The 24899-nt window shown below is 37.7% G+C and overlaps 2 protein-coding genes across 5 annotated transcripts in view; both read right to left on the bottom strand.

Annotated features, from left to right (window-relative positions):
• The window catches only part of dus1l (dihydrouridine synthase 1-like), a 658813-nt gene that overhangs the window by 487692 nt on the left and 146222 nt on the right, over positions 1-24899 (bottom strand). The gene's annotated exons all lie outside the window — the stretch shown is intronic.
• LOC307135206 (trinucleotide repeat-containing gene 6A protein-like) overlaps positions 1-24899 on the bottom strand; it is an 87566-nt gene that overhangs the window by 31481 nt on the left and 31186 nt on the right. For 2 of the 3 annotated variants that reach the window (XM_079831442.1, XM_079831445.1), the window contains exons 1-3: positions 12341-12516; positions 10673-10720; positions 480-569 (exon numbers count right to left, since the gene is read on the bottom strand). The gene's annotated coding sequence lies outside the window, so the exon portion shown is untranslated. Of the gene's footprint in view, positions 1-479; positions 570-10672; positions 10721-12340; positions 12517-24899 lie in introns of those variants that run through there. The other variant, XM_079831443.1, reaches the window with a different exon arrangement.

The following is a 24899-nucleotide window of genomic DNA, read 5'->3' as shown; positions in this document are numbered from 1 at the left end:
TTCAAAAAAGCCATGCTCATTGCTTTAAATTGAATCATTTCCACACCTTTACATTTTTTACTTTCTATGAGCAAGACCACAGACATCCTTACAAACTTTTCCAAGGAGAGCATTTAGTCGCTGTTGCCAGACTGAACCGAGTGTCAGTCAAACCACTGGCCTTAAGCTACTGTGAGAGCGAAGACAAGGTCAAGAGATAAAGACCTGAGCTATCAGCCTTTCCACATCACTCAGTGGAAAAATGCTACACCCACTGACAAGTTTCTATGATGTGCCTTGGTCTGCATAAAAGGCAAAGTATGGTCCCTATGATTAGATGGCTTTGCTTTTCTTTCCCAATCAGAAATAAACACAGATAGCGCAATATCATTAATGAATATGGCTTGAAAGCTGATGCTGTGACAACGCACTGAGCACAAAAAAACTCCAAAAACTGCTTTTGGTAATATTTAGCCCTGCATACGGACAATAATTCCTACCTTTATACCAGCCCCCTCTTCCTTATCGTCATTCCAATGAGCTCTACACTTTCCTCCGTCCACTCTCCATCCGTGTTTCGAATGATTTCCCTAAAAAGAAATAAAAAAATTAAAGGATTAAATGACAGATAAGACATGATAACTTGGCTTCATCTTTAGCAACTCTAACAGTTACCCACAGCTACATCTCCAAATAAATGATGCAGCAACGCATTTAGTAAAAGGGAGAAAGCTTCTGGTAATCTCCTTAACGGATTACACTGGGAAATTACTCCTCTATAAACAGCCAACCATCTCTGTGGGTCAAACCGGCAAACACTTTTCCCCTAACTACCAACTACACTCTAGATCTGCACAAAGATTCGCTAATCTATGCTAGATGCACAATGTTTATGTAGAAAGCGATCTCAATGAGGTCAGCAACTCGTTGGCAATATGCAGAGTAGATTAACAATCATATACATACCAGGGCTCCAGAGTGCGACTAAATGGTCGCATTTTGCGACTAAAATTTGAGAGTGTGCGACTGAATTTTACATCCAGTCGCACATGTGTGACCAGTAAATTTGCCTGCTGTCGGTACTGGAGAAATTAAGAAAATACACTTACTAATTATAATTGATAGACGTTATGTCTGGCAAATTCTATCTTTGCCAGCCGTTTCTATATGAGATAATATTAAACCATTTATCCGTGATGCATTTTTGCCATTCGCAATCCAGAAGAGAAAGCGAGCGCTCTCTCATGTGGAGCTACAGCGAACACAACACCACAGTCAGCTTAATGAGTGACGATGGCCAAGAGAACTACACAAAAGTTTAGTCTGCTTAAACTTTAGGGATGTGCTGTGATAATAAAATAAATTTATTTTCGATTTCGGCTTCCAAGAATTATAAAAAGATGATATGAGGTAAAACTATTCCTATAGCCGTGTTCATCGAGCTCATCCTTCCCTTCACAGCCTTGCGCTGTCATTTCTCCTTAAACCTAAACTAAACGTCAGATTCAGTGATTGTTGTAAACTGCAGTTTGTACTGTTGCTAAACTGCGGGATGTGTTTGATAATAAAGAGCTATTAAATGCACAATAATCCGCGCAAGAGACGCTGTTTCCAACTTCAAGGCGGCTTATGTGTGTGTGCTGTGAAATGGACCGATTTGCACATTATATTTTAGGCTTCGTGTGCGCGTCTAAACCATCAAATAAACAACAAATAGCCGGTGTCAAAATGACCAGATTGGAGAGTAGTTATTTTAACAGTTTATATCTTAAACGGGCTCAAATAGTTTGGAGAAATAGGAGAATATGATATTATTAGTTCTACATTCGATCGGTCTTAAAGGGGCAGCGTCTAATAAACCTGCTGACGATTTAGCCATTAATTCGAATCGAACAAAAGGCAAATAGAAAATATTCACATCTCTTGAATTAATAACTTTAGCTTTTATAAGCATTAATCTAACAATTTATACAGTGAAAACTATGCAGTGTTATTTTACATTTCATTACTTTATTAGATTTCTTTGTAGGTTTGTTCTTTACTGTAATATTAATGTTAGCAGACCTTCCGAATGCCTGCACACTGGTCCATTTACAAATAGATGTTTTATATTTTTGTTCAAACATTGCTGTTTCTTTTGCTATAGATATTTTACTTTTCAGATTATAAAGCCATGTTAATTATGTTCTTAATTATGTTTTTTTTTTATACAAAAAATATATATAAAGTATAATAAAAAGAACCGGTAAGAATACTGTTAAAATACCGGATCGATAAGCAGTATTGGTAAGAGTAGTAATACCATTAAAACCTTAACGATACCGATCCCTATTAGTAATACAGGTGTGGATTTACGGTGTGCGCCCCTAAAATTTCTGGTTGTGCCCCTAAAATTTTCAGTTGGGGGCCACTGTGCTCCTAGTGAAAAAAGTTAGTCTGGAGCCCTGCATACATAATAGTGTTTAATGTTTTTCAGTTTAATGTGTTAAAACTGTTCAATGCAACATTGTTTTTTTCTGTCGTAATTGGGCTGGCGTTACATTATTATAGGATCACGCTCCTATTCATGCAAAAGCTTTTAAGCCATCCAAGTGCAACAAGACAAAAGAACTCGCGGTCTGTAAACGTCCTGTCTATAAAACACACCCAATTATAATGGGTTTATGTGAAGATTGTTTTAAGTTCACTCGAATTAAAAGTTATTTAAAATCCTAATAAATGTTGAAATTGATATACCTTTCAATTATACTGTAATGTTAAATGTCTCATTAAAATGTTTAAAAAAAAAAACAATTTCAGTAAATCAGTATCAGTGATACTGGCCTTCATTCATGAAGATGCAGTTACAACAAATACTTAAAATACTGTCTTTAGGTTGTTTCTACATTCATTTTGAGAGTAACTGAAATGACAGTAAAAATATAAAAAAAACTGCGCAATTTCCTTGCACGATTAATTACAGAAGAAATCTGATTGCAATGTAAACGCGATTAATTAGAACTTTTTTTAATAAATTGACAGCACTAAAAATTATATAAAATTAGCTTCTTTTTTTTAAACAGGAAAAATTATTGGCTTCTAATTATTTCATGGAATTAAATTAGTTTACTGGTACTCAGTAATTTGCTTGTGTTTGAAAGAAAAAAAAGCCTGGGATAGTCAGTGTCTATGATTAGTAAAGAAAGAAACAATGTTCAAATTAAGGATGCTAACGATTATTCGACAATTGATCAACTGATACATTTTATTGATTATAATATCAACGATCGATTAAGCAAGGTCATAGCATAGCACTTCTTTCACATTGTAATTATGGGGTATTGTTTGAAGAATTTTGAGGAAAATTAAGATTTTAATCCATTTTGGAATAAGGCTGTTACATAAATTGTGGGAAAAAGTGAAGCGCTGTGAATACTTTTCGGATGCACTGTACATGTGTAAACGCCATAAAAACAGTACATAATATAAACAAGTAACAAGATCCTGGTTGATGAGTGTTGCTCTTCCAGTGCCGCTTCAGCTGTGCACTGAGACATCAAACCAATCCAAGCATGCTCCAGCTGTAAAACAGTGTCTCATTGGTCTACACATCGTCCCTACCCACTAAACCCATCCAAGATCCAGTTTCCACTGGTTGAACTTTCAAATGACGTTGGAAAACACTGCGTCATGATCGCAACGAGGTCGGATACCAGAAGTCCTATGACTTTAACCAAGCACCATGTCATGTCACTCCATGATCTACGCAGTGTCTTATGTTGTGTTTGGGCTCGTTCGAGACCACCTGCTCTAAATAAACATATATGATCTATGGTTTACTAATGTTTTGCAAAACTACAAACAAAAACTTAGTGAAAAGGCATCATGTGAAAGGGTTTACATGCACATGAAAAGAGAGCACTTCTAATATGTCAGCAAAGTTAAAAGCACTTGTTAAGTGATGGTCATATTCCCTATAATCACTCTAAAGCCAAGCTTCTAAGCTTTAAAACGACACCTATTTTGTGTTGGTTAAGCAAGTGGTTGTTAAGTAATGTGATAACATAGTAGTGCCCCCTGCTTCGGATTTAAGAGGTTAAAGTTAATGATTAATCGATTTTTCATTTAAACATTGATCGATTTTGGGAATTTATATAAATTGACAGCCCTAGTTCAAATAAAAATATTGCTGCATTGCTGATAATACTAGATATTATATGAATATGATAATTTTGCAAATAATCTAGCTCCAGTAACTATTTGGTTGATACTTTAACTCAGTAGGTGACAGTAACGCACCTCAATGATGTTTGCCACCATTCATAAAACAAAAAGATAACGCAGTGTGTAGCTTCTACTGCTGCACAAAATCATGTCAGATGAGATGAAAGGTGAAAGCGTGTATTAGATGCCCAGTCTGCAGTCAGTGCCAATTAACAGTACGTTTTTTTGTATGTTTTTGTACACCTTCCTACACTTGTATTTCGAGTGCGATTAATTTGCCAAAAGAGAGAAAACAAAATAAATAAAGAGATGTGACTGATAGATTCCCCCCAAACTCTTTGATTCACATTGACTTTAGCCAATAGGTTAGTGGAAAAAGATTGAAAAAAAAACAACAACAATCATAAAACCATTGCCTTGGTACAAAATTGAAACAGCCTCTGGACACTTCTAACAGCAAGTCACAGAGTAATCACTGTCTTTACAAATAGGGATGCACCGAATGTTCGGCAATCGAAACTATTCAGCCGAAAATAGCAAAAATTACACTTTCGGTTATTTGGCCGAATAAGTGAAAAGACTGAATCAATTTAACCAAACAATGAGGTTTTTGATGACGAGATCAAATATAGCAACCAGTGTGTGAGAGGGGCTGACTACGCACGTGCGCGCGCCTCGCTTGGCACTCTGCGATGACGTCATTTGTCACGCGCACACTCGCGCTCGTGCGGACGCGCCGCGTATAAACAAGGCTTAAAGAAGGCTTTAACGTGTCTGCGAAAGATACAGAAATGGCCGTTTGTAGACACTGTTCTGCTGAATTGTCTAAGCACCCTCAAAAGCAAGCAAGAACACCCTCAGTTAATACTGTAATAATATATTGGCAAATGCTCCAGTGCATATTTGTGTCTGTAGAACGTCAAGTGTATCCACTTACGTGTTTCTGCAGTGGTGACATAATTGTTGATCTCTTGTACGCAATGGCCAATATATTTTAAGTTAGTCAGACTCCACTCACTGCTCAAACCACAATTTTTATTCAGTGCTGAGTTATACAGGCTTGCAAAACCTCTCATGAACCAACAAAATTTGGTTATGATTTGATTATGATACCTGTAGGTATAATAGGCCAAAGATAAGATGGCCAAATACAAATATTTGTATTTGACTCTTTTTTTCTTTTTCTTTTTTTAAGTTATATTGTGCTTTGTTTGTATAATGTCTGCTGGAATGCTAAAAATGCTAAAAAAAGACAAAATATTAAAAAGCTAATTTATGCAATGGTGAAAAAATTGGCAAAATATGGGAAAAAAATTGAAAAAAAACACATTCGGTAGTCGGCCTCGGCCAAGTGTTTTATTATTATTCGGCTTCGGCCAAGAATTTTCATTTCGGTGCATCCCTATTTACAAAATTGAACCACTGCATTGAAAAGTTGAGAGAGTCAAAAAAAAAAAAAATTTGTATAGCTCACATCAATTCAAATGTCCAAATAAAAAACTATTGAGACAAAATGTGACAGCGAAACTGTGATAATAATTGCAACTTCAGTCTGGTAAGAAGAGCAGTTACCAACAGAAGAGGTAGAGTGACGCAGCCTCCCGTTTCAACAACTGGGGGGGGGGGGGGGCTTCAAGCTTATAAAATAAGCCAACAGCATCACATAAATACGTGAGAGAGCCAAACAAGTATCTGATGTAAAAAGTAGAACATAGCCACTTCAAGGCAGCAAAGTCAGCCTATCAAGATTGAGCTTGAGGCCACACAGCCCTGCCCCTCCCCCAGGAACAACCTCTTCTCCTTAAAGTGTTTAACCAGATGGCCATCTCAACAACAGAAGCCTCCCATACACAAACACAAAGACAGGGGCATCTGTTTATGAAGCGCACTCCTAAAAGATGACCAGTCAAAATCATACCAGCACATATAACGGCACTGCAAGACCTTAAAGAAAGAAAGAAATGCATCCAGAAGTTCGAACTAATTGTTGATCTGTGTAGGGCTGCAAAATTAAATCTAAATAAAAACGAAATTGCGATATGGTACAACGAAATTATCAAACTGCAAAGGCTGCGATTTATTTAAATAAATAATTGCTCTGCGCGTTTCAGAGAAAAAAATCTGTCATTAATTAACTCACCCTCATGCCGTTCCAAACCCATAAGACTTTCGTTCATCTTCGGGACACAAAGATATTTTAATGAAATAAGACAGATTTCTGTCCCTCCATTAGCCGCGTTTCCATTACCCTTCAAATTGCGAAAACTGAAATTGCTAATTGAAAATACGCCCAAAGGAAATGCGTCAACTTCGCAAAAACTCCCATATAAATTGCAAAAAAGTTTACACTCGCATGAGGTGGTTTTTCAGGCAATTAGAAAAATAACTGCTTTTCCGCATTAACAGGTCACCTGGTGTATGTAAAAGTCGATCATTCTTTACAGATGACGCGGACAGAAGGACAGAAGACCAAGTTCTTTATAAAACTCATAAAAGACAATAGAATTACAGGAATACTGGACTCTAAACAAAGAAATGCCACATTATCATGAAGACCTTGAAGCAGATATGAGGGAGAAACACCTCATATGTGCCGTGCCGCTCAAGTATAATGGTGCGTTCACACCAGACGCAAATTAAGCATTTTGCGCGAGTGATTTACATGTTATGTCAATGCAAAGAGGCGAATAGACATTCTGCGGCACGAAGGGCGTGAATCATGCGAGTTTAAAAATCTGAACTTTGGCGGATATTCGTGCCACGTTAACCAATCAGGAGCTTGCTCTAGTAGTGACAACAATGAGGACAAAATCATATGTGGATACCCAGAGCTGTACGTACTTTATGGACACAGGAATAAAAAGGATCTTGCTTGGAAGAAAGTGAGTGAGGAGGTTGGACAATCTGGTAAGTTGTAAAAAACGCTCTTTACTCAATTTGAGCTTTACATAGGGTGATTGGAACACTTTTTGCCATTGAGATGATTTGGAAAATTGTCCCAATCACCCTGAATTTACCCTATTGAGACTACAAGCTGGTTAAAGCCGGCAAATTGAGCTTATTCGCCATATTTTAAAACAAACTATGTCAGCCATTTCGCAACAAGATGAGCCGGCTGGCAGAAGCCCCTCCCATGACGCAAATTCGCATCTGTTGTGCGAATGAAGCGAGTAAACTCAAAATGTTCAAGCATCCATCTACGCGCGAATAGCGCAATTTATTCGCTTCATTCGCATCCGGTGTGAACGCACCATAAGGGGCTTTCCCCTGCCATTAATGCTTGAATAACACTCCTACGTCTCCGATTAAAAATAATGGCTAGTGCGGTGGCTGGGATACATAAACCTACCAACATCCGTTGCATAATTTTTGGGATGACTTAATCGCGAGAGGAAAAAGTTTTAGTCGCATAACAGCGGTTAATGGAAATGTTGTCATTTCGTAATAGTTTATCGACATTTAGAAAATATTGCAAAAGTTTTGCGCACATCTGTAATGAAAACACAGCTAGTGACACCTAGGGTTGGGCATCGAGAACCGGTTCCAACTTGGAACCGTTTAAAAAATAACGATGCCATTGGAATCGTTTAGAAATTTTGTTTTCGATTCCGATCATCGGTTCCAAACGCGCAAGTTTTCGGAAGTACTTGCCGCGCCCGTTTGTTCTGTTGCAGCCCTGGAGCACGGTAAGCGCCGCTCAAAAGTGTGGCTTTATTTTACTTTTTAAAAAAAGCCTGGGTCGGCACAGTGCAACACATATGACAAACTTATTTCTTGCACGGGAGGATGCACTACAAATATGTGGTGTATAAATTAACGAGTGTAGCGTGTTTGAAATGCTGCGCAGGTCTGTCCTCCTCGGGCAACCCTGCGCTAACCAACGTTATTAAAGGGATAGTTCATCCTGAAATGAAAATAAAGCCTTCTTTTACTTACCCTGATGTTGTCCCAGTGCCCTATGTCCTATGACATTTAAAATACTGTTCCTGCACGCGCTCCTTCCTATTATGGCAGTGAATGGCGATCAGCTAAAACATTACAAAAAATAAACAAATGTATCACGCAACGATACAGGGAGACGCGCGCCATATGGAAAGTGTTCAGGGGGCACACTATAAGGTTTTGCGAGAAAAAAAACGTATTATTCAGTCAAAACACTGAGCTCGGCCATTATTCTGAGCGCACTCCTCTGTGTACACTATGAGCTGTCAGCAGCCGCCGGCGCTCATGCCTACTATAATAACTCGCACTCGTCATTGCACCCAGGATAAGCACACACACACACACACACACGCACGCAAGCACACACACACACGCACCATTTTGAGAAATCATGCTCAATAGAAAATAGTCTTTTCTATAACGTATATGATAAGAAATAATACTAATAATATAACCTCCTTAAGTGAATATTGTGTACCGGTTGTCATGACAATATTGCACGAGGCTACTGCGGCTTGGAGTGCGCACACAGGAACACGCGCATTTGAACAACAGCTGGGTGAGTAAAAGATGGCTTTATTTTCATTTCAATGTGAACTAACATTATCCCACCTCGTCATAATCAGGTAAGTGATTGTAGTGTAATTAAGCCCTTGACCAAATTGTGAATTGTGGTGAACAACAACGTTACTGAAATTATTTTTCCCCCTCGTAGATAAATGTAGCTATACACAAATTGCCGACGCTAGTAGCAGTCCTAATATAACTGCTAATGCTGTTGTTAAACCGGGACTCGGTGTGAAACTCCATTCACCTTTGCAGCAAAGCAAGTGAAAATGCCAGCGGAGAAAGTCCCAAAACTAAAACTCATTATTGAATTAAAATAAAATTTTCCTCTGTGAAATGAGCCTGTGACATGTTGTGAATCCACCCCTCAAAGAATCGGAATCGAGAATCGAAAAGAATCGTAATCGAAACTAAGAATCGGAATCAGAATCGTTCAAATCAAAACGATGCCCAACCCTAGTGACACCTACACAACTGACACTTTGACGCTTCAAAAAGTTAATGAAGAGATCGTAAAAATAATCCATATGAATTGAGCGCTTTAGCCCAAATTTTATGAAGAGGCACTCGCTTTATATGATGAGCAGATAGAATTTAGGCTTTTATTTACATTTATACAACAGGTCTTTCTGGTTCTTGAATCTGATTGGCTGAGAGCCTTTTCCAGGCGTGCGATATTCTAGTGATAACAGCACTATAACCATTTCAGAATTTATATCACTCCACTTGCAACATTTCTCACAGAGTGTGTCATGGCAGACAGAAAACCTCCATAATTTTACAAATACTATTGTTATTGTGTGACAGAATGTAGTTGAGTTTTTAGACGAGAATGTAGGTATTAAGACCTCAAATACGGCCGAATCACAGCCGTGCTGATATACAGCCATATAGTAGTGTGATATTGCTCATAAAAACATTCATCAACTCAGTTCAAAACAGTTATTGGAAACTCAAGCATGTTCGCTTTGTGCGAGAACCAATGAGGTTAATTCTTGTTTTACAGTTGTACTGTAAAATAATTTTAAATATCTGTTTTTCTTCATTATAGAGTGAAACTTAACAGTAATAGATTTTGTTTAATATTTCTTATTTAGTATGCATCATAATAGTTATAATTATTATGACATAGAAAAATCTTTTGGCCAAATTGTGCAGCCCTACAAAACAAGCACAGGAAATGTGTGGCTTTTTTTTAACCGCAATATTTATCAGAAAAAAAAAATTATCGCATTTAGATTTTTTCCCCACATTGAGTCACTAGGATGATCTAAATGACACTTCTCTCATTATGCATCAACAGTCAAAAAGCACATTGTGAAATAATCATATGAAACAATGCCATGAAACAAGAAAAAAATAGTTTAAATGCTAGAAATAAACTACAATATGCCATCAAGCTCTGTGAAAGCAAAAGTGTTATGATCTTGTCCCTGGCATTGTTAAGTGTGGATGTGGTTATGAACATACAGGGGCAATGTTCATTTCCCTGATAAGAAAAAGTCAAAACCCATCTATGATTAACTTGAGGTTAAAAGCAAACCGGTTAAGCAATATACTGATGCTACTCTGCATCACAAGACGACGAAAACAAAACAAGATGAAAGTGTTATGATATCGTGATCAGTAGTTTTTATCTAGTACATATAAAAATGACAACAAGCTGAAACGGATAGCTATAAACATTGCAGGCAAGGGTTTGTGACTCATGACTGCAATACAGTAGCGTCACAAAGAGCTACACAAACACTGTTTTTGTTGAACATTTAAAAAAAGCAAAGCTTACTCAGCACTGGGAACCCCTTTAATTCAAACGGAACTGCATTTGCTTACACCAGCAGCAGCTGCTTTGACCCGGCTTTGTTAGTGCCGCCCAGCATAGGCATGAATAGGAAAAGCCCAGAAGGACAAGCTTCAGAAAAATCAAGCACCCATCTACACAACTGAAAATGACTACAGGGAGAAGAGAACGCTTACTGACCTGTGTTGCTTCTCCTCAACGTCTTTGGTGGCAATAGCATCCAATTCTCTATAAAGAAAATAAAACAGCTGTTAAACTAATAAACTGACATTCAAACTTTTCATTGTCTAGTATGTAAATGATGCTGACAAAACCAATAGTTATTACAGAAGCATAAATCTGACAGTGGAATTTAGCTACGCTTGACATATTTAACTTTGGAATGAATGGAAACAGCACATTGTGTGAACTACACTGAAGTGTGCAACGACATGGCAATGTTTTGGCACTATACAGACTAGCAACAGTGGATCAAGAACTCAGCTTTTTTTCTTAAGATAAATAGCAAGCAATGCAAGTGCCATATAGTTGGGTGATTTATCTGATGGCAAACACAAACATCCCATAAAAAAAATACACTACAGTGTGAAACCAAAGTCAACTCATGATGCCTCTCTCCATAGTTACATGATAGGAAAAAGATGGGTGGACACGTCTTCTTACAAGTCAAAGAGTAATCGCCACATATACATGAAGAACAACCTACATTCATTACCTAACTTTACTTTGAGCTGAAATAATACGAGATTAATAAACAAATATACATCTTAAAAACAAAACAAGTGATGCCGTTCAACATTTGCTATACTTTATTCAGACGGTTAAAGGCAAAGAGCAGGGACACCTCCTCCCCCAACACTGGCTTCAGCTGCTACTGCTAACAGGGCAAACCAGCAACCTTGACCTGCCCTTAAAAAACATTACAATATAACACTACACACTTTTAAACAACCCTTTCTTTCAAAGAGCGCCGTCGGGAGGTCTGCATTTCCTTTACTGGGAAAATGAAACCCAGCCTTTTCTCTGACATTTCCCCCTGTGTTAGCAGCCGTGACTGCGTACTTTAAAAGCTAAACACAAAATAAACACATAACGTTCGCATTTAACGCTTACCACTGCACGAAGTTATTACAGCGAACAAATCGGTTAAATTAAAAAACTAACGGTTGTCCAGCTATTAAAAGATAATTTTCCTCGATGTGCGCAATTCAGCAGCTGAGCTAAGAATGCTAACAAACCAGCTTGCTACAAAGCCTCTCGTTTAACTGCTCAACGAATCAAAAAGGGGTTTATTATTACTCACAATACCTGAATAGTGACATTATCGTAACGTTCATTATTGCTTTATTATCAAGCAAATGCTCCAGGTTGCAACCAACTAACTTAACGAGTCGACAGAGAAAAGTTGCCGTCGAATTAAACATCCAACATCTTTCCGAGATGCACTACAGAAAATAGTTTCAGAACGCACGAAACTTAATGTTAAAATATCGTGCATTCATTACCTCGACTTTTACATTTGTAAACACGTCAGTGATACACTTAAAAGCAGACTGCAATGTCACTTCGATGCCATTATGTGAACGCAGGAGATCAATGTTCAAGCAATCTACCACAGAGGTGCATATTTGCTTCTTAGATATCATGCATACAGTAGATACTGCTGTTTTATAAACAATTAATCTGCGTAACGATCGTGAAAACGCAAACAACAGTAAAACATTTAACCGTGTCTTTCCAGTGCTGAGCTCAGCTTAGATATAGCAGATAACGTACGCTGGATAAACGTATGCTGCTTAAATGGTGGAAACCACAAAAACACACACACGAACGAATCGCAAAACTCACCTCTTGTAGTTTAAAGTGCAGCAGAGATGAAATGAAAGCAAATAATAAGGCTATAGAAATTCAACACATTTGCAGAGTCTAGGAGGGGAAACATTTGTCCTGCTCGATCGCCATTTTCTTCTCTCGCATTCATGCATTCATTCCTGTAACTGCAGGAAGAGCTCAAGCGCTGCTCTGAGCACTTCCTCCAACTCTACACACTCACCTCCAAAATGGTGGCCACATTCAGGCCGTGTTTCAAAACTTACCGAGTTGCCTACCTATACGGCATTTTTACAACCCAAGAGCACATGCAGTATTTTTGGACATCGTAGGGAATTACTAGGCATCGTGAAGAGTGACGCATAAGTTGAGCTGAATTTAATGGCCAAAAATGCTGTCTAGGTAGGCAGCTAGCTAGGTTTTGAAACACAGCCAGAGAGCTGATGGTTAACCAGGACTCGTCACCTTGGCGTTGCTATTTCACTAATGTCCAACGTGATATAAAGTCAAATATTGAGGGAAATGTATGAGTAACTTGGTTATAACAAGACCATTATTAAGGAAAACAATAACAGAATTCATAATAGACATAGAAAATGTCTTCAAGGAATACCTAATCCAAACAGATGGGACACTGAGTGACAAGTATACAGTCAGAGTTTAAGAAAACAATATAAACAACATGTGTATGACAACAGGGTCAAAAATCATTTGATATGCAAGCAAAATAAAATAATATACACTAGGTTACAGCAATGATTTGACAATGTGATCGATTTCCTAATGTCACACATTCCTCAGATGTTTGTTGACAGTGAATACCTTCACCATCGTGAAATACACTACTCTTTCATCACAAGACAAAAATGCCAACCAAGTGCAGACTGGGAAAAACCTAAATAAATCTACAACAATATAGATACAGACCAGCTTTTAGTCTGGAATTTGCCTGCGTTTTCACTTTGAAGACAAAGCAGTGGCACACAGTTGAAACCGGCTCGGCTACGCTGTCCTTTTGAAGGCACTCATTCTGCCTCACTAGGCAGGAAACACACAGAAGTAGCTACCGATTGAAACTGTTTCAACCAGATAACAGCCTGGTTTAAATGTATAAACTTGATCAATATTGTCAGATTTAGGCCCCATCATTTACCTAACATTTTAACTGACACAAAAATCGGATACTAAAAATGCATGAGCAGGTAAAGCCACATTCCGTTGAGTTCAGAGGTATGATGCAAAGATATTTTGAATGCATGATGTTGTTGCTAAACTATGTCAACAACAGTTTGTATGAAATCACAGAATAATGAGCCTTTTGTAACTTTTTTTAATATAGACATAGGCTATCTTCTTAAATTAAGAATATCCTTTCATAGTCATTCCAAATATTATGTAAGACATATTTCTGCTTTAACAAGTCTGTTCAGTCACAAATGTACTAAAATAAAATGAGAAAGTAACCGCGCATAGTGCTCGGGACAGCGCAGGCCTCGGCGTCTGTGGTATTGAGGATGAATTTTGTATGAGTCATGAATATTGATGATCAGCGGAGGTCCGGGGCCAGCTGCTTGTGAGTGAGTTAGCTGCAGTAGGACAAGGGTCAGTTTGGTCAGGCCAGTGGGCTGCTCTCCCCCCTTCCCAGACCGATGAGAGCAAGTGGAGCCTGGGAACGCGGGCAGATGCATTGTGCTCAGGCAGACAGGGCAGGAGGAGGGGAACAGCTTTGCATGACAAATACATGCCTGGCTTTGGTTTTCAGAGACTCGCTTTCCAAACTCACTTAATAGTGAGCTTTGTTACGCTAGTGATACATTTCAAAATGGTCTAAATATACACATTTCAAATCATCAAAACTTGTGGGTTGGCAAAATTCGCATAACTTACTCACGCAGATGTGATTGTGCAGACAAACTTTGCAGTATTTGCTTTTCTTTTGGTTAGCTGTCCCCTTCTTTCGTCTTTACCTCTGTCCCCCTAATCCTCATTATTCACTGCTCCCCAGATGTACCAAGAATCTCACCAACAAGGGCGCCATTTTTCATTTGCTCTCGCCCAATTCCTCTACTACCCCATCATTATATTCAATCTCTATCTGTCTCTCACCCATCCCCCTAGAGTCACTCTCTCAGACAGGGTGCCAGCTGTGAAAGGGATTTGTCGGAGCTGAATTACACTCTGGATCCAACCAATTACCTGTCCGGTCATTCGCAGATCAGCCTGCACCACCGTGCTTCCAGGCTCGATTTATCTATCAGACCACTATTCTGCAAGGCATTTATCATTTTCACACAGCCATGCACTCTGTCATTTATAATGTTAATACACTACTGCCTCATCAACTAACCCTTGAGAGTAAAGGCCATTTTTGCTCTGTTGTGCTAGTTTATGGAAACAGTCAGCACTTTCTTTTGAATATAATATAAATTAATATAAGATAATACAGTATAATATAATATAATAATATAATGTTCAAAAGTTTGGGGTCAGCTAATTTTTTTTAAATGTTTTTGAAAACAGTCTCTTATGCTCACCATGGCTGCATTTATATGATCATGAATACTGTAAAACAGTAATATGGCAAAAATATTATTACAATTTACATTACTATTAAGTTATGATATTATATAGTATTGTATTAAAAAAGGCAGGTGATGACTGCATAAAATAGCACAAAATATATAATCAACAAATATTTGTTGATTATATTGATTATCTTTGTTAAAATCTATCCGTTCAATAAAATGAGTGATGGTATCAGATTTTAATATCATGGTATTCTGTACTATTAATAATACAAAACAGTTAACTTACAGAATACTTTTAAGGTGTTCTATAAGAGGTATCTCATATAGCAACATATTAAATATTGTATGTTCAAATTAAACATTTTAAACCTGACAAATTTGATTAACGGCAAAACATATTTATGGAGCTCCGTGCTTTAACATTTACACATTTATTTCACAGCTTGACTCTTGTTTTAGTCCCACTCCAGTCACGTAAAAGCAATATAAAGATGCAAATGATGCTCAGAAAAGCCATCTTATTGTCATTCATGTATGCATGCAGTATATATTTTAGATGGAGGCATTTTCACCTAGAGCTGCTACAGCTCCATTCAAAAACTTTGCTCCGGTCCAAATTAGACTCATTTGCATGTGCCCATCCCACCCTCATCTCAATAATTCACACCTATCTGTGTAATGTGTTTCATCTGCAAGGCATGCGTTTCAGTTTAGACTTGTGAAATCTCCTAGGCGGCTCACACTGTGCTTTTCAATGGGGAAAAAAGTACAGAAATGAATTTTAAACGTAAATGTCATGCATGCTTCAAAGATGTCACTAAATCCTAGAACCCTGGAGCATATAATACAATTCAAGATTCAAGAAAACGTCTTTAATGGAAACAATTTCCATGCGTAAAGATTTACAATAGTATTTGCTATTGTAGCTTTGCTAATCTGATCTGGCTTGGGTCAAATAATATCCATAACATAGGTGGACACCCTTGTGGCCTACATTGTTCCATCTCACAGTGGGGTGTTTCTGTGGGTAGGGGTAATGAACAGTGAAGGCTGGTAATAACACAAAATAGGGTTTTGAATTGAATTTGTACCATAACCATATTCACTGCAGTAAATAGAAAACTTATAGCCCTGTAAACCCCCCTCCGCTTCTCATAAATAGTTTTTATCCCCTATAGCAGCAACCAGTAGTCGATAATGAATGAACAACAAACAATTGGGTATTTTACAACCTGAAAAATGTAATGCAATCATAATTAAGTAAATGAAACACAACTCAACAGAAAGGGAGGGCCCTGGCTATTCACCCCATTTCTCCATAACAGGAAATTGTAATACCTATGTTCCTGTGACGTGACAAAATTTCAAAATAAAAGAGGTTTTGTACAACAGCATTTGTGTTAGGGTTGCTGGCATCCCAAAGAGGGCCTTAAACTAGTTTAAAGGGATAGTTCGCCCAAAAAGGAAAATTCTGTCATCATTTAGTTGTTCCAAACTTGTATGAATTTCTTTCTTCTGCTGAACACAAAAGAAGATTTTCCATTTTGAAGAATATGGGGAACTAAACAGTTGATGTCAATGGGGTCCATCAACTGTTTGGTTTGTTTGGTTACCTACATTCATAATTCATACAGGTTTGGAAGAACTTGAGGGTGAATAAATGATGGCAGAATTAAAATTTTTGGGTGAAGTATTCCTTTAACCATGCAGCAACACTTCCTCTGATCAGTCCAGCTCCAAACCAGCCTGGAACAGCTTTACAATTCATGCTGGTCTAAACTAGCTTTTATAGCAGGAAAATTGACAAAATGAACTGCAAGAACAACAATCCGGAATGTTTCTGACAACTGCATGTAGCCAAGCATTAGTTAAATATAATACAATATTGTACTGAAATAAACCGCATACTATTTGAAACAAATCTGCTTACCTGACTTTAACAACTTTTTGCTGACCATCTGTTTGATTCTTACTAGATCTAATATTTTAGATGCATTTTAAGAACTGGGGAGAACTGACAAATAAGAAATATACAAAGCCAATGACTGGAGAGATGAGTGGAGCTCATTGGGGGCCCTAATGATGCCTCTCACGCTCTCTCTCTCTTGAGTGGCTCTTCAGATAGTGGTCTGCAGCCCTCATGCCAGCTCTAATGAGCAGACCACTCATCTTCCACAGCCATCTATCATACTCTCATAACTATCCGGCAGAAAATACTATGTCTTCTTTCATTTCCGACCACACATGAAAGAGACCTGGCCACTTTAACAGCAAAGACAATCTTTATCTTGCCACTTCACGCATGGGCCTGATTTACAGACAGAAAGAAAATGACAATCCATTTGACTGTGAAAACAAATAACAACCAGGAAGAAAATGAGTGAGTAGCAGCACTACACTGTTTTTAAAAAACAAAATAAAGAAACCATGTTTAATTTACGGTAAAAAAAAAAAAGGCAGCTGTGTTTGCCAGAAATTCACTGTAAAAAATAAGGTGACAATGTTTAAGGTATTACGAAATAATATTGATGCCGGTGTATTTTAAAACTTACAACCATTAATCCCACTGAGTGATGAAATGTTATTACACCAAACTACTTTAATCAAATCTGCTTTTTACCTTAAAATGTAATGATAACTACCATAATAATACAGGTGTTGAAATAGAAATCCACATAATGAAGTCCACAAGTCCATAATAATATATAGACGTTGCACAGGGTCAATACACAAGAAACATAGAGAAGAAAAAAAAAATTATGCATACAAAATCTAATGATATGTGTCATGCAATGACATCTGGGAATGTCCTTTTCCTGTTTTTGGTGGTCAATTATTTAGCAATTCATAGTTTTTTTACTTGCAAAGATCCTAAACTTTACAGTATTTTGCAGTAAAAATACATATAATGCTAATTTTTCCACTGTATATAGTACAGTAAACTTTATAAATTGTATAGTTGTTTTGTCTGTAAAGATACAGTGTAGGTTTACGATCTCTTTTACAAGTTTCTGTAGATAAAATACAATCATTTGTCTGAGGTTATTTTTGTTCTGCAGGACAACAGATTACCCCATCTTCAAACTTTAAAAATGTATGCATGTCCGATAATGTGCTTGGCTGTTCTCCTATTAATCTTTTATTAAATAACAGTGCAGCAGGGTGTCAGGTAGCAAATGGGTGTCCTCGCAGCCCCAGGACCTGAATACCATCCATGTGTTTTTATTTAGTATAACAAAAGACTCTTCACCACAGGGCAGGCTTCCATGAGAAACACTGTTCGGCATGTAAGGAGGAGGAGCACAGAAAACTCTTGACATGCTAATTGACTCGATTAGCATTAACATTGCTGGGATTCCAGAAGGAGCCAAAAAGCTCTACAGTTAACTATTCATTTGGAATCAGTTCGATTCAATCGTCAAGCTGCCACAGTAAACATTTTTTTATTATTTTTTTTTTTTACATTTTAGATGTTAACATATATGAGGACTTAAAGGGGCAGCTCCATGCCAGCATGACTTATTTTCTTCTGAGGAACAAAATAAAATAGTTCACAAAATATTTACAACCACATTGCATTGGACCCCACTTTTATTGACATTTTTTAAAATATGTTCTTTTGTATTCCACAGACGGAAGAAAGTCATACAGGAGTAAACGATGACATAATTAAAAAAAGGTCTAAACTGATTAGGATCCAAAATACTGTCAGGATTATAATCAAGTCAGCTATGTTCCCCTACTGACTGATCCTAAAGTGAGCCATGGGGCGGCACGAGGTGACTAATTAATACAGACAAAAAGGTAGCTAGAGAGTGAATCACTGGATCCTAATGCGAGCACGCTTTCATGGTAAAATATGCAGAGCGAATCTGTGAATTATGAACTGGAAACGCTGGAAAAAGAAACAACCCGGACTGGGGTTGGTTGGATGTTGCCCTGGCATCTTGCCAACTGCTCATTACTTCAGAACATGTGTGCAGTTGGGCCAGCCAATGTGACGCCCGTTGCCGTGGCAACAGTAGAGCAGACAGGCGATGTAATGCATCATATTTCAGCGGACCAACTCAATTCAATTCACACAGATCCAATCTTTGGGTTGTAAGTGGGGAGGGGGGGGGTGCAGGGGAAAGCTGGTACTACAGAAATAAATTGCTATGAGACCATCAGCTTTCCATGCAGATTTTCTTTTAACGCTGTGTGTTAGAAACTGAAATATTCATTGTACAGTAAAAATTGGTTTTATTCAAATGCGGATGTTTGGGACGGAGCAAGGCGGAAAAAGTGCTGTGTGCACATTTTTCCTTATTCAGCTATGTCAGAAAAATATCCAAGCTACTCTTTACAAGTTATAGGCCTATAGCTAATGACTTGAATATAGCTTTTCTATTATGTACAAAATCCACAATTTTTTTTGTGGCCAAACTAAATTCTAATTATTCTAATAAACTTAGTATAAACATGAGGGCCAGAAACAATTTTCATCTCTGATTCCTTGGCTCAATACGATTCGATTGCACCCTATGATGTAATTTCCCGTCATGAAAATGTTTATGCCATTTTGAATTTTCTAAAAAAACCTTCTTATACTGTAGCCTGTGTCCAATTTTCATGTATTTGAATCAGATCATCCTCACCATGCAGACATAAAAACATGGATTTCAAGTTTAGTCAAACTGTTTTCAAAGTGGATGGCAAAGTGGACGTGAGGCTATATCACTGAAACACTTAACCGTATTCAGACCAAACTTGTTTGAAATGTTAATGAGTGAGTAAATTCAGACCCTGAGTGTGCTGGAAGGGCTGCCGCTTTTGCATTGTTTGTGCTTGCTGTTTAATAATCATTAAAAACTTGGCAAACTGGCAACTCCAGTAGTAATGAAAAGATTTATCTTGAACTGGGTCATGGAACCTAGCAAGTATAAACCTTATTTAAACAATTTCATAATCAATTAAAAAGGAATTTATTATATTACGCTGTAGCCACATTGGACCAACGGCTTGGAAAATGGATGGATGGATAAATCAGCTGCGGGCGCCATCTTCTGGTGAGAAGATGCAGGAATTCATTCAGCACGACCCTCACAGTGCATTATGGGTATTCTCTAGCTGTTGAGTGTTCATCAGTTATGTTATTGCGGTGCATTATGGGATTGAATGAGTGCACTCATTAATGTCCACTAGGTTTCGGACACCACTACAAAAGCCTGTCCCCTCAAATAGTGCCCTATTTAAGGGTATAGGGGGCTATTTCGGACACAGCCTTGGTGTGTGTTATGACAACGGCTCTGATGACAACTATGACCTGAGGCTATCTGCACAGTTTCAGCACTGTGCCACCTTGAGGTCAAAAGATATGAAAAAAATGGCTATTTTTGCTTTGAGTTTTACCAGATGTTTAGATTCGGTTCAGTATCGAACAATACCCAATTTTCTCATGTCAGCCATTTTGGGTGTCGGCCATTTTGAATTGTCATAAAATGCTACATTTTACGAATACACTGTGTATTGTTACAAAACTCAGTAAGTGTCACTTGCACCATGCCCTGAAGGTACTCAAAAGGATGAGACAGAGCTACCTTGTGGGGATAATGAAATTTCAAAAAATGCTAATAGATTTTGATTAATTTGCCCATTGTAATAAAACTGGTCTTAATATATTAATTGGGTTATGCCGAGAAGATAGATACCAATTTTGCCATAGTCAGCAAAATTTCTGTCTGTCATTTTGATTTACTTTGAAAGCCTCCTTTTTCAAACTCCTCAGACCGTTTGACCAATTTTCAGCAAATTCGAGTCAGATCGTCTTCAGACCATGCCAGCAAAAAATTAAGGATTTCGTGTCGATAGACGAAACCGTTTTCATATACCGAATCAATGAATTTGATGGCATGATGCCTAACTGCATCTGAGGCTGTATCTGTGGAAAGATTTGACATATTGACACCAAACTTTATGCATGTAATTTTCACCCAACACTGACCCCACACCAGATCAACTTGGTGTCATCGCCACCTATTGGTCAAAAGTAATCTTTTTTAGGTATTTTGCCTAAAATTGTCTCCAAATATCTTTACTAATTTTTTCAGTTGGTCTGATGCTTGTTGCCTTGATTTTTAGCTCCTCATTCTACCTCTGTGATGCTTTAATTACTATTAATGTTTTAAATATGCCGTGAAGCAGTTTATCATTGTGGTATAACTAACATGCATGCTGTTTTGTTAGGCGAAAATTTTAATATAAAACAAAATGACAACAGAGTGAAGTGCTGGAGATCAGTATAATAAAGAACAAAATAAAAATCGAATAATTATTATATACAAATATTTGGATTTTGTTTATCAAAGGCCTACACATGTTTAATGGGGACTTAGACATTATGATTTTTATAATTGAATATTCTCTCCCCTACCCCTAAACCAATCCATTATTCATTTACATTTTCAAAAACATAATTTAGTACGATTTCCTCATGTCCCCACAACCTAAAAGATTTCTGGTATTGCCATCCTCATGGAGACATTTTATCCCCACACACAAACGCGCGCACGCACACAGATTTAGAGTCAAATCAAAATTGATGTTCAAAATAGTATAAATGTTTTCAAAAACTGCTTAAAGATCTCGACACAAGAAAAGAACTTGGCTTTATCTCAGGTATCTCTAAGGTCAGGTATCCAAAATGCCAAAAAGCCTATACTAACATCAACAGCTTGGAGAGATCTGATTCTGAACCTTTTGTTGTTCTCCCACTGGGACTTCAGTCTCTGAGTACAGTAGTGGCATTAGGAGGGCAGACAGCCACACAATGGTCTCACACCTGAGCAGATGCTTCCTAATTACAGTAAGCTCTTCATCACAACTTTACTCATTACAGGCCAAATGCTACGGTACTCCACTTACAGAGGGAGTTTTGGTGGCTGTGAATTTCCTTTAATGAGCATCTTCACCTCCAAAGCTTTATAATGAGTAGATCCCAGGTATTACCCTGCAGGTAAGATGCTAGCAGATGCCCTTGTTATAAGACATCTCCTTTCTCTGTTAAATCTCTTCAGGACAATTAAACCAGAGCTGGTAATGAGATACTACTCTTATTATCTACATTCTAAAACCTTTTATTTTTTTAATAATCAAAGACATATTTTAGTGTACAACCCCAAATCAGAAAAAGTTGTGACAGTATGGAAAACGCAAAAAAAAAGAAGAAGAAAAAAAAGAAACGATTTCTAAATGTACTTTGACTTGTATTTCATTTCAGACAATATGAACAAAAAATATTTCATGTTTTGTCTGGTCAACTTCATGTCATTTGTAAATATGCATCCTTAACTGTCATTCAGACCTGCAACACATTTAAAAAAGTTGGTACAGTAAAGCATTTACCACTTTGTAATGTTGCCATTCCTTTTCACAACACTTAAAAGACGTTTAGGGACTGAAGACACCAAGTGATGAAGTGTTTCAGGTGTATTTTTGTCCCATTATTCCTGCAAACAAGTCTTAAGGTGGGCAACAGTACAGGGTCTTCGTTGTCGCATTTTGCGCTTCAAAATGCGCCACACATTCTCTATTGGAGACAGGTCGGGACTGCAGGCAGGCCAGTCAAGTACCCGTACCCTCTTCCTCCGCAGCCAGGACTTTGTAATGTGTGCAGAATGTGGTTTTGCATTGTCTTGTTGAAATATTCATGGACGTCCCTGGAAAAGATGTCTTCTTGAAGGCAGCATATTATGCTCCAAAATCTCTATGTACTTTTCAGCATTAATGGTGCCTTCACAGAAGTGCAAGTTACCTTTGCCAAGGGCACTGACACAACCCCATACCATGACAGACCCTGGCTTTTGGACTTGTTGCTGGTAACAGTCTGGATGATCCTTTTCTTCTTTGGTCCGGAGCACACGGCGTCCATTCCTCCCAAAAAATACCTGAAATACTGATTCATCTGACCACAGTACACGTTTCCACTGTGTGATGGTCCATCCCAGATGCCTCCGAGCCCAGAGAAGTCGACGGCGCTTCTGGACACTGTTAACATAGGGCTTCCTTTTGGCACAGTACAGTTTTAACTGGCATTTGTGGATGTAACTACGTATTGTGGTACTTGACAAAGGTTTGCCAAAGTAGTCCTGAGCCCATGTGGTGATATCGCTTATAGATGAATGACGATTCTTGATGCAGTGCCTCCTGAGGGATCGGAGATCACGGTTGTTCAGCTTAGGCTTGCGCCCTTGTACTTTACACACTGAAATTCCTCCAGATTCCTTGAATCTTTTAATTATGTTATGCACGGTTGAATGTAAAATATACAAATCTCTTCCTATCTTTCTTTGAGGAACATTGTTTTTAAACATTTCAATAATTTTCTCACGTATTTGTTGGCAAACTGGCGATCCTCGGCCCATCTTTGCTCCTAAAGGATTAGACCTTTCTTGGATGCTGCTTTTGTACCAAATCAGAATTACAATCACGGTTGACATCACCTGTTTCAAATCACATCATTATTTAACCATTTTACCTCATTACTAGCCCTAAATTGCTCCTGTCCCAACTTTTTTTGAAATGTGTTGCAGGTCTGAATGACAGGAAAGGATGCATATTTACAAATGACATGAAGTTGACCAGACAAAACATGAAATATTTTGTGTTCATATTGTCTGCAATGAAATACAAGTCAAAGTAAATTTAGAAATCACTTCTTTTTTTTTTTTTTTGCGTTTTCCATACTGTCCCAACTTTTTCTGATTTGGGGTTGTATATATTTATAAATGTTCTGTCTAAAACTGTTTAGAACATCATGATACAACCAAAAGTCAAAAGTTTTGAGTGTTCATATTTATAAACATTTCTAATTTCAGTAATATGCATAAAGCCCACACTTTGTGTCGTGTTCACATTACAGGCTGACTTCAATTAGCCGTGTGTGGGTGTACAGATCTATTGGCTTGAAAACGTCTAGTATGGAAAACAATGTCCATCTGAGATGAACCTCAGACACAAAGGTTTTAACCCATAGTGGAAAAACAGCATTGGATTCCTTTCCAGACCTCTAAAGAGAGAGGGGATATTTCCACTCTGTGTTTTCTCCAGAGCATTGACATACTGAGCAGCGATAAGGCTGTACAGGAGAAGATTATTTATTCATGCGAAGGATAAGGTTGCACACCTCCCCGTCTTGACCATGTGTACGGACTCAAAATGATTCTGAGTTAATTCCCTGGCACTATCAGGGTTTCAATAATGCAAAGTCACTAAATCAACTTGCAGGGGCATACTAATGTCCTACAAATGATCACATAGAAACAAATATCTAACAAATTATCATGCGATAGGCTTCAAATATCTGTTTATACAGACTTGTCAGGTTTAGGCATTATTTTAAAATCTGCTTTAAAATACACAGTGAAATTCTTGTCATGAAGAGGACAGCAGCAGATTTATTGTTTACGTACCAGAAAAAAACAAAGAACGGGGAGGCAGACAATCAGACAAGATGCCTGCTGGGCATCACAAACTGCTGTCTGCCTGCTCACTTTCTCATCCAGCTAGCCAAACGAAAAGCAAACAATGCAGTACAGCTGTCAACCTTTAAGTCCCTTCAGCACATCAGCAGCCAATTAGGAATTAAAGTCTGTCCAGAATCTAGAAAACACTTCCTTCTCAGCCAGTATGCAGAGGCTAAAGCCAACAAGGCACATCCAAATCCAAAGTATGCAAAACTTTGTGTTTAATATGATGCCATATGATCTATTTTTAAGGCAAAATGGATTTATCCTTTACCGTCCACAATCCTGTCTCGATTTTGGTTATTGATGGAAAAAATGGTGTTGAAAAGAGTGCATTTATATTTTTACAAATATATTATACATTATAAATACACTAGCGTTAAAAAGTTTGAAATTGGGATTACAATTTTTTATGTTTCTGAAAAGAAACCATTACACTCACCAAGGTTGCATTTATTTAATTAAAAATACAGTAACATGTTGTAGTAAAATGAAATATTACCATTTAAAATAACTATAAAATAAAATAAGTATTTAAAACAGTCT

Source organism: Gobio gobio (assembly GCF_949357685.1).
Source record: "Gobio gobio genome assembly, chromosome: 1".
NCBI classification, from domain to species: domain Eukaryota; kingdom Metazoa; phylum Chordata; class Actinopteri; order Cypriniformes; family Gobionidae; genus Gobio; species Gobio gobio.
Note: the sequence above shows the minus strand (reverse complement) of the source record. Positions and strands in the feature narration are given on the sequence as shown.